Source organism: Cebus imitator, unplaced genomic scaffold (genome assembly GCF_001604975.1).
Source record: "Cebus imitator isolate Cc_AM_T3 unplaced genomic scaffold, Cebus_imitator-1.0 Scaffold34, whole genome shotgun sequence".
NCBI lineage: Eukaryota > Metazoa > Chordata > Mammalia > Primates > Cebidae > Cebus > Cebus imitator.
In genome coordinates, this window is record NW_016107349.1 from 5,149,509 (window position 1) to 5,159,286 (window position 9,778).

Genomic DNA, 9,778 nt, shown 5'->3' on the forward strand with positions numbered 1-9,778 from the left:
CTGACCTTCTAACTCAAAACCCGGATCCCTTTTTCATTAAAATGTAACATTTATTTAAACGTATGTTTTTACATGTGTAATTATTTAAGCATCTTAAATATGTGACAATTAACTCCAGGTAAAACACTGTGTTTCCATCTCTTTAATTTTAGCATAATTTTAATATCGAGGATGACAGCAAACAGTGTCCATAACATATGAAAATTTGGAAAGATATTTTGGTCGCTAGAGTAAGTTGGAATATTGCAAGCCAATTACTTTGAAGCAAAGTTCTCTTCCGAATTATTTGCTACTAAGAAAACAGTTTCATTGCTCTATGGTTTTAACTCAAGTAAACACTTTATCTGATTGATCAGCAGAGTGCCAATCTGTTAGCTAGTCTACACAGAAAAATGGAGAAAATGGAGAGAGATGCCATTTATAAATATCAGTTCTGTGCTTTATGATCCTTGCACTCCAGAAGCTGTTTCTAAGGAAGAGGATTCACATCTGAGGCACATGAGGCTTCCTAAAAGAAAGCACATCTGCATGAACAGTTCATGTTCTCATTCAGTGTTCCTGCCTAAAGGTTTCATCAGTTCATCTTTTCTTTGATGGGATGCTTACTACGATTGCTCTTTAACCACAATCTCTTTTGGAGTGCTTCCTTTCCCTTTCCCAAGGACATGCCATTTGGTACACTTAGAGATTGCTTTGCAGGGAGAGTCATTAAAAACCCATGCAACCTTGTTTCCCCCACCACTTTCTCTCTTTAAGAAAAATTATTAAAACGTTTCCTAATCAGAATAGAGCTGGATCTTTACCTTAGAAGATGTTTAATAGCTACCTAAACATCCAAAAATCTAATGTCAGGTTTTCTTTTTAAATATTCCATATAGCTTATTTCTATCCAAATGGTGACTAAATTTGAGAAGACAAAATACAGTATATATAATACAAAATTTTATATTAGCATACACTGCTGCTATGAACACATCACCTAATCCTATTTATTGCATGTAACCAGGATAAGGTTCATTAGATAAGGAGTCTGACTCTCTCCCCTCTCTCTGAAAGAGCACAAATTATAAGTTTTCTGAAGTGAAGAGAGAAAAGAAGAAATAAAGATGTTCCTGGAATTCCTTTTCCAAGCCAAGCGACTGAAAAATGATAAATATGATTAAAGCAAAATACCTAAGGGTCAGCAACCTTCAGACTGAATCTTCATAAATCAGGTTTAGATTTTGACCAAGATAAAGTAAAACTGGTTTTTCGTTTGTTTGTTTTTTGTTTTTTGTTTTTTGTTTTTCTTTTCACTCACCTGTAAGGGCTGTTTGCAATGGCTAGAAACATGTATGGTGCTAAACATATACATTGCCATTCATCATCCAGATTTAAAATGATTGATATTTAATTCACAAAGTATCCCTGGGCATTATTTCCCCTTACAATGTGGGAAATTTGGCTATGTTGTGATGCAGAAGAACAAAGAAAGGCTTACAGAACAGTTTATATAGCATTACACATGCATCTATACATACATCTGCGCTTTGACCTGAACCTATCATGAAATAAAGTCAAGTAACAATCAATCATATAGTAATAGAATACTTTAAAGTGAATTATTGCCAGTGTAACTTGCACAGATAGTTAAGTATTTTTTCCTGGTAGTTATGCCATTATTTTCAAAGAACTTCAAAATCCACTTGAGGAAACTACATATAAACCTGTCTTTCTTGGGACTTCTTTGTGTTTCTTCTGTTTTGATTTCCTGGGCTTGAAGGTTTGACTTTGAAAAATTAGTATGTACCTTCAGTGTCCATTTATTGATATCTGCATGAGGTCATTTGTCTGTGTGATTCCGAAACATTACCTTTCTCTGGGATGATCTGGTTTTCTGAGCAAATTTTGTTTGATTTGATTTTGCTTTTCTTCGAGGGCACAAAGTTTTTCATCAACCTGCAGTCATTTTTTTTCAGTGAAATTTATGGCTTGAATAAAATGAGCTCACCCAATGGGTGCTATACAAGTAGCTTCCTATGAATTCTCACCGCCAATTATTTTCAATGTACCAGTAGATCATAAATCTCAAAGGCCATAAAAGTGTTTCTTTTTAGGGTATGTTCCAGTCTGTAAATTCTATGGCAGATAGCCTTCACCTCAAATTCTCAAGTCTATTTTTTAACTTTCTTCTTTTATTTTTCATCATAAATGATTTCTTAGTGTCTGAGAATTGTATTTGATTGAGAGCAACAAATCTTGAAATTTTCAATTTTTCTCTAAAATAGAAACATTGTGGAGAGTGAGCTTTGTCCAAGCTTTACTTAGATACCTCCCCAGACTCAGTGACCGGGCTTCAGTTATGGTGAAATAAGGAATGATTCACATGGTAATGAAAAAAGAGAAAGCAAGAAAAAATATATCTAATCAAGTATCCTCAAGCTGCATAATGAATCAAGGTTTGTCAACAATTATTGCATTTTTTTATTATTGAAAATATATTTTTTTCTTTACATTTTTGAAATCGGAATATATCTCAAATCAATATGTACTTTAAATGAGTCAATATTTTATTTTATTTTATTTACTGAGAGGAAGGTATCCAATAGACAATGTCTTAATATAGGAAAAATCTTCTATATGTTCTATTTTTTTCCCTAGGCCTGGCCACTGAATGCAACAGGTAGAATTTCAATGCTTGTTTTATAAGCCCAGAAAGCCAAATTCAGTATTTATAATAGTTCATGGCATTAAACTAGGAACTTTATAATCTAGGAAGGAAGGATTTAAGAAATAAGTAAACGTGATAAAACCTGAGGGTTAGAGGAGAGGGAAAGAACCTCTAGCAGGAACTAACAACAAAAAGAGGTATAGACTAGGCACGGTGGCTCACACCTGTAATCCCAGCACTTTGCGAGGCCGAGGCAGTCACATTACCTGAGGTCAGGAGTTTGAGATCATCCTGACCAACATGGTGAAATCCCGTCTGTACTAGAAATACTAAAATTATCTGGGCATAGTGGTGAACACCTGTAATCCCAGTTATTTGGGAGGCTGAGACATGAGAATCACTTGAACCCAGGAGGCAGAGATTGCTGTGAGCCAATTTCACACCACTACACTCCTGCCTGGGTGACAGAGTAAGACTTTGTCTCAAACAACACCACCAAAAAATGGTATAACTCTGCTAAGGAAACGTGTCCCTGAGTAGGAGGAGAGATATAAGATATTTTATTCTTGAAAGCTTTTTGTTCCCTTGCCTCAGAGCTATAATTGACAGAGATAGCTCCAATTGTTATTACCAGTTGGTGTTTGGCTTTATTACAAGGGAATTGAAGTCAGATCCTCAAAGTAACACAAGATGTTGAACAAAGATTGAATGGCATAGGCCTAAAAACATATCAACAGTAAACCAAAGACGTTCAAACTCTCTTTTTAAGAGTGAAACATTTGTCTCAAAATTTTGAGTATCTGAAAAAGTATGCAGTAGCAATAAAACAGGAATTATAATTCGATGAGTAATTATACTTGGTAAAACAGAATCTAAGGATCCATTGAAATATACAGTAGAGAATATGATCAAAGATTTTGCATATTAAGTTATGTTATTAACCATTTTAAAAGACACACTTCACAATATGATATAACTTTAAAAGACAAATTTGAGAGGAAATTTTTAGTCTCAGGGTGGGTTGCTGGCAGGAAATCACCCAAAGGCAGCAATTATTTCTCTATTCTTATTTACTTCATTTCCACTTAACTAGTAATAGTGTGGCAATTAATTTCCAGTTTTCCAAAGAGGATTATTTAAGGATTTGCTTTTTTAACCATCATTTACAAATAGATAACTCTGTGGTAGTCAGTATGAAATGTGGTTTTAAAACTTATCAACAGTGGAGTACATTTACAACCATCTTTAATACGCAACATTAAAAATAATTCCCTTCTAAGTAAAGGGTATAGAAAATGCTATGAAGGGGTTATAGACTGGCTGTTAAAAGCAAGAAAGTGAAACCATACAAGAGTGATGTAGCTCTTTATTCATTTAAGTTTTCCATTTATTTTCTTGTTTGTTCTGCCTTTGCATTTGGCAGTGATGGGGAGGGGTGGGTACTCAGGTGACAGATTAAACCTAGGCATTCTGGGAATGATAATTTGAGCTACTTTACAAGTCTTATTTTATTATTATTATTGAGTATAAGAACTAGTTGCTAATTCTTTCTAGACTTTAGGTGAATGGCTTATGATAGTAATATATGTAAAAAGGAAGAAAAAGAAGAAAGAAAAATAAGGAGGAACACAAGCACAGCTCACGTATCTGGACCTTTGGAGCTACTCTGCTTTGTTCAGCTGCTGGTTGAGAATCGGTCTGGAATCCCACCTGCTAAACTCTGAACTGCTAGAGGCAGGGCTTCTCTACTCTCTGTGCACACAATGTACTCCCTTCTAGTTAACAGCACTCCTTAAAGCAAAAGCAAGTGAATGAATTCTGGAACAATTAGAGAGGGCATTACTCATGTCCACACATACGATCCTAAGTCTGTGTATAAATTGCCATCTTATATCTCATACACAATGACAGTAGCCGAGCAACATAAAGGATAAAAAAGTAAAGCTTTGCCACTCCGAGGTGCCTACACATCTGCTGTCTTAGTTCACATTCTAGAATGTTATCGTGGATTAAGCATATGGTGACTCCTAAATGTGAAATAAATGAACGTGCAAAAAGGAAATGGAGGACCAGTTTCTCAATTCTAGCAGATGCTCGTAAAAGCACAGGGAGCCCTCCCCAAAAGCAACTTTGAATTAGACAATACAGTCATTTAAAAAAATCTAAGAAAGGCAGTTCTTGACTTTCAAGTTTATCATGGACTTAGTGGCAGTTGTGACTATGAATTACACTGATTGCCCTTGAAATGTGTTTGAATAACTCTTGGACTTCTGAGACTACGATGAAATTGTCTTTGTATGTTTTACAGAGTCCTGACTCTTCCCATGCTGCTGAAAACAAAACCAAACATTTATTGTCTGCTCTGAACAAGCAATATTCCAAGCCTTAGGATAAGCAGTGAATAATTGACATAAATAATTACTTCTACAAACTTACATTTAATAAGATTAAGATTGAAATAAAATAATTGTTGTATTGTGTGCTATAAAGTATTAAGCTTAGTGGAAAAATGAAGTAGGCATGAGAGATTTCAGAAAAGAAGTCTGTACTGGATATACCAAACTAGAGTATCTTTAAACTTGAGTCTGGATAGGAGCACCAAGAAAGTGTAGAAGCCATGGAAGGTAGATAGAAAAAATAGGCCTGAAAAATGATCTTTAGGGCTTTTAAAAATTTAAGATGTAAAATTCATAAGGAGGATCCAGCAAAAGAGATTGGAAAAGAGTAACAGTGATGATTGATTTTTTGAGTCAACTTGACTGGACCAAGGGGTGCCCACATAGCTGGCGAAACATTCTGGCTGCTTTTGTGAAGGTGTCTTTGGAAGAGATTAGCATTTGTATTAGTAGACTGAGTTAAGAAGATCAGCCTTTTCCAATGTGAGTGATCATCATTGTATCTGTGGAGGACCGTATTACAACAAAATGAAGGAACAGTGAATTTCCTATCTCTATTTGAGTAGGACACCCATCTTCTCCTGCCCTCACACCTCAATGCCTGTGATTCTCAGACATTTGGACTCTGAAATTGGACCAGGACTTATATCACACCTCACCCCAGGATCTCAAGCTTTCTAATGGACTGAATTACACCACTGAGTTTTTCTGGTTCTCCAGCTTATAGATGGCAGATCAGAGGACTTCTCAACTTCCATAATTGTCAGAAACAATTCCTAGAATAAACCTTTATTAGTTTTGTTTCTCTGGAGAATCTTGACCAACACAGTAAGGTAGCATGGAAACAGGAGAGTGTGTTACCCTGTAAATAAATTTTAAAAGTGTTTAAAGCAGGTAGTGATCACTATGTCAAAAGGCATGAAGAGGTTAAATACTATGAGAACAGAGGTTAAAAAGAGAACATACTGCAATTGTATTATGTTCCACTTGAGTCTGTCTCTACATGATCACAGAAACAAAGTAAAACTATAAAAGACAATGTAAAGCAATAATAATTTTGCTCGACTTTTCAGGTTTTTCCAATTTCTTATGGCAATGTCTTGCATTTCTGTCAACAGGTAAGCCGATTTTTCTTGTCTTCTGTCTCTCCTTAGAATGCTGTTTTCCTCTAGAATTGCCTTTTTTGTTCTTTTAGGGAGAGAAGGGTATTTCCCTTCTCCGAATTGCTCACCTATCTTCTTTTCCAGGGAATAAAACCAATCAGAACAGCACTATGTGATCCTCATCTTCGTTTACTCAAAACCTGTAGTGTCTTGGGAAAAGTAAGGGCTCATTCATGTTTATGAATGAGGGTGGGGAAGGGTAAGATGAGAAAGGAGGGAGAGATTAATAGAGGAAGAAAAGAAGGAAATAAGAAAAACATAGGTTTGTCTACTAAAATTGTCATTAAGCAAATTTATACAGCATTTAGACATCTGGAGAACTCTTCAGGGAAACAAGGAATGATACTAAGAGCGATCCACATGTTTAAAAAACTGTCCTTATTCCCAGCAAACTGCCATTTGTTATCTACTTCATTAGAGTTCCCTGTTAGCACTGCAATTAGTCAAGGGTCAGTCTGCAGGGTCCTTTTAAAATCACTTCAGTATTAAAAGGAGAATGTTTAATCTTAAACATGTAAATATGCTTGGCAAAAATACTCGGACTTTACCTTGAACTTCTTCATTGCTTTTATTCTCAAAACAAAATTCAAGATCTACTGAAAGCACTTATGAAGCTGGTGTTTTTAAAATGAAGTTACATAGGATTAAGAAAAGTTATTACCAATGCCCAGGAATTAATAAAAAAAAAGACAAAAATTCTCCTGAATAGATGTGCCAAATGAACTTTCTGAAAAAATTCTATAAATGATTTCACTTTTCTCTGTCTCTCACCTCCTCAGTACCCTTCTCTTATTTCCAACTGAACTTCTGAAGGAAAAGTTTATCCATGAAACCAAATAAACTACTTTTCCATTTATTTCTTATACAAATTTAAGAAAATTATGTGCTCCAAGCCAAGGTGAGGCACTATATTCAAGATCTGAGATTTTTCAAATTTTACACTATCTGGAACTATTTCCTTCCAAACAAAGACAATAGCATTTATGGAACTTCTACCCAAAATTAGTTTATAGGCAGATTTCCAGATTGCATGCATGACTGTCTAGAGAGGTGAGCATGAAATACAAATAAGTTCTGTACCTTTCTTAAACCTTCTCATCACCCATTTGGCAAACATCTATTGAGCATACGCTATGTGCTTAGCCTTGTCCTATGCAAAGGAAATAAAAAGTAGTCCACCATTTGTGCAAAATGCTAGGAAAATAAATACAAATATATAGCTTATAAATTCATCACAATCATTAATTTTATTGTTGACATTATTGTTACAACAGGTAGTATTTATTGATCCTTTAATTTGTGCTAGGCAGCATATAACATATATTAAATCATGTTTATCTTCCCAAAACAAGAAAGCTAAAACTTGAAGAGCTGGAGTAATTTGGACAAGGTCACACCTCTTGTACAAATGGTGCTGAAATTCACATCCAGGCAGTCTGCTACAGAACCAGAATTCTCACTGACAGTGTATATTGCCTTCTAAGAAAAAAGCTTGAAGTCACACAGACCTAGTTCTAAATTGTGTATTGCCATTTATTATTAAACGCTTTCCAGAAAAATGTAGACTTTAACCCTAATTTTTTCTGTAAATGAGGACAAAGTATCAACTACTTGTGTCCTCTTGAGGGATAAGTGAAAATTGATTTTCAAAGGTCACATCATAGCCTCTGAAACACAGAAGGTATTCAATAAGCAGTAACTGTTGTGACCAACCTTAATAGTGGCACATCTCTCCTCATTGTCAAAGTGAGCTTTGTAGATGGTCCCTAATTTTTTAAAAAATATAAATCAGTTATTCTATAATTTCAGAACTGAATCTGAAATAAACACATTGAATTCCCACATTCCCCAGCAATCCATTTACAAAACCTGGCATGTACAGTATTTATTTCATGAAGTCCTTCCTTTAGCACTAAAGTAACTAATTATCACTACTTTAAATTTAAACTGGTTGACATATTGATTTATAATTGCTCCTGTACAATTTCTCTGTGTAAAATTGTTTTCAAAAAGTAAATGTTAAATGTTAACAAGTCTATCTTGATTTTCTAAAGTTGGCAAAGAGGGCAAATCCTTCAAGTGGAGAGGGGTTTTATTATTGTGTGCACATTACTGGGGTAGAAATTGTTAAAGAAGGAAACAGGAGAATAACATACAATCTATTCTCAAAAGGGATTACAATGTATAATGAGGAAGTAAGATAAATATAACCTGTATTACATTTAAAGGCAGATGTCAGCTGAAATGAGGTGAAAAAATGAAAAACTTGTCATCATGAAATCAACCACTCTGTGTAAAAGGTATCTGGATTTTAATAAACCATGTGGGTTTGAGTTCAAACTCCAACATAGGTATTATTCATGTTGTGATCTTGGCTGATTTTCTCTGAATCTGTAACTGTGCCTGAAAGAGGAAAAGTGTGGAACTTTCCTCAGATTGAGCTGTTGATGAAATGAGAGAAAAAAAGATGGGTTAGAAAATATCTTATCCATTATACAGCATAGCTAGCAGCACTCTACTCACAAAATCTGTTTTTTTCCTCTTACAATTAAAAAACAAGTTGACCCCATTTATTCTTACAGATTATGGGACTTAATAGGAATCATTTATCTGGGCTTTCTGAATTTTCTTCCAGACTTAAAAGCAATGCACGGATATTCTTTAGCTGAACTGCAATTTGTTATCTCATCTTTATCACTTTTTGAGGCTCACTGAAACACAAAAGCAACCACATGGAAAATACATAATATCTTTTGCAAAATCCCTGCTGAAGACATTTTCTATTATGTCCCTCAAACTACCTTTAGTTAACGTCCATCTATAAATTTTGTGTAGAACTCAATGCCAAAAAAGTGTCTACTCTGAAGGATTGAAATACTTCTCTTTATTTATTAAGAGAATGATCTAACGATGATGATGCCACAAGGGGTGGACAGGGAGTATCTTTACCTCCTGCTCCCCATGCAAAAACCTCTATCTTCCCCTTAGAAAACCAACTCCATAACAAAATTATGATGACAGTTATTAATATGGAAAATGTTTGTTTTCCCAACATTATTCAAAGTCTAAGAGTCTATAAATTTTGTACAGCATATTGATGTAAACAATTGATGTATAACAGTGTATTTTCTAGGTAAATGCAATTTCTAGGGAAAGGTTTTAACACTGGGTAAAAGACATTTTACTACTTCTGGTTTGGCATATCCAGAGCTGTTCCTCAAAAGACGACACACAAATGTCCAACAGATATATGATAAAAATGTTTAACATCCCTAATCAACAGAGAAATGTAAATCAAAGCCATAATGAGATATAATCTTACTCCAGTTAAAATGGATTTTATCTAAGAAACATAATAATGGATGTTGATAAGTATGTAGAGGAAGGGGAACCCTCATACCCTGTTGTTGAGAATATAAATTAGTAGAGTCACTACAGAGAACAATATAAAGTTTCCTTAAAGTAACTAAAAATAGAGCTACCAAATGATCCAGCTATTCTACATCTGGTTATATATAGAAAAGAAAGAAAATCAGGATACCAAAGAGACACATACACCTCCATGTTGA

At 34.7% G+C, this 9,778-nt stretch overlaps 1 long non-coding RNA gene across 1 annotated transcript in view; it reads right to left on the reverse strand.

The window, feature by feature from the left end:
* Positions 1-668: 668 nt before the first annotated feature.
* LOC108301423 overlaps positions 669-9,778 on the reverse strand; it is a 20,672-nt gene continuing 11,562 nt past the window's right edge. Inside the window, exons 2-3 of the long non-coding RNA XR_001823866.2 lie at positions 9,022-9,027; positions 669-680 (exon numbers count right to left, since the gene is read on the reverse strand). This is a non-coding gene — a long non-coding RNA (uncharacterized LOC108301423). The remainder of the gene's footprint in view (positions 681-9,021; positions 9,028-9,778) is intronic.